The following is a 3,356-nucleotide window of genomic DNA, read 5'->3' on the forward strand; positions in this document are numbered from 1 at the left end:
AGGAAGCTATACATGTTGATTGAGATGGCAGCACAAGGGGCTCAAGGTGGATCTGCAGATGCCATCTATTCTGGCAAAGAGAAATACCCCATAAGTTGCGAATGGCTGCTGATATCGAGGATTAAGGAAAGAGGTCGAATACCTCATATGAAATTTAGTAATAAAGGAACTTGTTGCTTAAGCACCATCTGTATAGTCCTCTAATTCTAGAACTAACAAAGAAAAAATAATTAAAAAAAACTTAATTCATGACTGCCACTTCTTCCTTCAGTAGAGTTGGTAGACAAAATCAAGTTTGTTTGTCCCATTCAAGAATTCCTTTCTAATTTTTGCTATTATTTAGCGTCTCACAAAAACTCTTGGCCTGTACAGTGTTCCACAATTGTTTAAACTTAACACCACGCGAAGCCTCTGATTGAAAACAGAGTTTCTCAGCTTGTTCAAACATTCAGGAGTCAAGCATGATGGAGGATGAACTGTTGTTGTGGTGGCATTTCTCAACTCATCCCGCATTGGATGTCCATGTAAGAATCATCCTCAGATGGCATCATATTTAGATCTGGTACCAAGAAAATACTCCTGGCTGATTCTGCTGTTTGTGGCATTGGAAGTTATCGCCGTCCATTTGGGTTGGTCAGAATTCGGATGCGGCAATCCATCAGGTGCTGACCCCAAGTCAAGCCGGGAACAAACCAAAGATTGGGGTAAGCAAATAAGATCCCCCCAAAAAGAAAAGAGCTATTGGGATATCTGAAAATTACTACATTAAACATGAATAGCTTAGGATCTTAGAATAAGACATTTGAAGTTTACCTTCGTTCTCTTTAGGCTTTCATTAAATTGGATAGCTTATCCAAATTGCTCTTAAGAACCTTTTCAGCTGCATTCTGATTATCACTACTCAGTGTCACCCATGACTTCAATATTTCCGTTATCAAATATAGTGCCTCCACTCGTCAAACGCAACCAGTTAATAAATTATTATTGTCTTCAATACCAATCAAAGTGCAATAGGTAAAACATTTATGCTAATATATTCTAGTATGTAAGCAGCACCTGATAAGCAAGTGATATCAACTCTTGCAAATGAAGTACTGGCCAATCACCAATGTCCAGCCCCTTTCCATGTTCTTGCCTTGCCAAAATCAGGTCCAAATATGCAGGATTTCTTCCTACAGCTTCTGAAAACTTTTGAACAACTTTACTCACCAATAAGTGTGCCCATTTATCTATCTCAGACCTTTATTTAAACAGTGCAATGAAAGTTTAATTGCTTATGTTTATACTAAACTTGATGTTAGATAAAAGAGATATATATGTGTTAGTAACAAGTTGAGATAGTTAATATGTGTTGCAATTTATGTTAAGTTTTTCATTCAATACTCTAAACTCTGGAACTGATCTGCATGTCATCGTCAAAATTGAAAATTCATACTCTATATCAAACTTACATTCCATTATCACCGCGTCTAACGTTAACGGAGTGATTAACTTAATCCTTGCTTTATTCTTAATTGGATAACTAAGAATGACGGATAGTGATGTGGTGTTTCTTTATTGTTTTTGCTTTATCATGATTTACAATTGGATAAATAAGAATAATTAAAATGGCACACTAATAACTTTATTAATAGCAGGTACATAGATGGATAATAAAGGAAGGCTCTATTATTATACATAAGTTGTTACTTCAAAAACCTGTATTACACATAAAACTAAGACATCATGTGGTATCTACCCAGCCAACCAACTAGAATAGACTTGGACTAATATCTTTCTATATTTTTAAGGAACTCAGATTCCAATATTTTCCAATAAAACAAAGTGTTATACATCTGGATCATGCATTGATAGATGTAGAATTACCCTTTATTCATAATTTAGTGTTCCGTACTCTAAGTGCAGTTGAGACACTTGAATCAATTGGAGGTGTGTTAGCAGATGTCCAAAGAGCCCAGCATACCTGTATTAAACAAAATGAAAAGTAAAGTGTGTGAAAATCATTAAATGATATAAGACTTCTCTGTTAGCAACTACTTTCCAGCTCTTGGTCCTTCTAGATAGCAACTTATCCTGAATTACCATCTTTTAAGCTTTTGCTAAATGATTTTCCATCTACTCACTTTAACTATATTTAAGAAAACATACCACAACAGGCAAGAGTGGAGATGACATCTTGTTATGAGCAGAGCTGTACTTGTGTGTATCCAACATGAGAAATGCAAATAGAGCACTTGCAAGGCTGACATATAGTTTTCCAAGAAATAAGATATCTCCAATCACATTAAGACGCCCGTTCTTTAGGATGTTATTCATGATCAACTCTGTTGCAATAGATGAAGCACTAAAGAAGCTTTTACCTGTAATAGCAATCTGCAGAATGCAAGAAAATACTTTAAATTGAACTTATATTCTAAGCATAAAATTAAGAAACAATCTAGTGAAGCCGGCTTCATTGGAAACATTTTAATGATACAATTAATATGCAAAATTTGCTGTATTAAGGTTGATGATACCACAAATAAAGTGACAAAATTACCGTAGAGGAACATGTTGTAGAGGAACATGCTGTGAAAAATTATGGAACCCAATAACACCCAATGTAGAGCAGCTGAAATCCGAAACATGTAAAACACTGCCAGGATAGCATATGGTACGATAGGAAATATGGCAAATACATAGAGCAATTTTATTATACAATTGCAATTGCTAATGCTAAAATATTGCATCAAAGCTTATTTAAATAAAATAACAAAGAACCTGAATAGAAGCTAGATTTCCTTCAGACTATGCAGCCTGCCTCTTAAGTGCATCGATGGAACTTAGAAGTGCCTCAGTTTTAGCATTTTTGGCTGCCAAGACCTCAGATAAAAGCAACTCATATATCAAAGATATTACTATTTACTAATATGTATTGATTCTGAATCTATCTAATTATGATCAAATCAATCATAATGTTAAAATGGCATAATAACGAGCACTACTAGCAGAAAAATCATAAAGGATCATAAGATATAGAAGTATTAATGATGACCAAGAAAATCCACCTTTAAAAATAATAATAATTATATCTCTAGTCAAATGAAAACATTAAATAATCCGACAAACAAATACGAACACAAATGTAAACAAAATATAATGCGTATGTATGCGTATGTCACTGGAAGGTTTATATGGCCACAAGAAAATAATAAAAATAAAAATAATAAAAAAAATGTTATAAATCTAAACTTGTGGGAATTCATAATCATCATGAAGGTGATTATTATACAGCTTTCTAAGATTTTTAACAGCATTTCTTTTGACCGTATATTCGATCATATTATGATTCTTCGACATGAGTGAGACTGCAATCT

General features: G+C 33.9%; 1 long non-coding RNA gene across 1 annotated transcript; it reads right to left on the reverse strand.

Annotated features, from left to right (window-relative positions):
- Positions 1-1,678: 1,678 nt before the first annotated feature.
- LOC148572297 (uncharacterized) lies at positions 1,679-2,827 on the reverse strand. The gene is made up of 3 exons (XR_015907044.1): positions 2,540-2,827; positions 2,149-2,373; positions 1,679-1,963 (listed from the first exon to the last, which is right to left on the reverse strand). It is a non-coding gene; the product is annotated as an uncharacterized LOC148572297 (long non-coding RNA).
- Positions 2,828-3,356: the final 529 nt, after the last annotated feature.

This window comes from Arachis ipaensis, chromosome B3 (genome assembly GCF_059453495.1).
Source record: "Arachis ipaensis isolate K30076 ecotype BB chromosome B3, ASM5945349v1, whole genome shotgun sequence".
Taxonomy (NCBI): domain Eukaryota; kingdom Viridiplantae; phylum Streptophyta; class Magnoliopsida; order Fabales; family Fabaceae; genus Arachis; species Arachis ipaensis.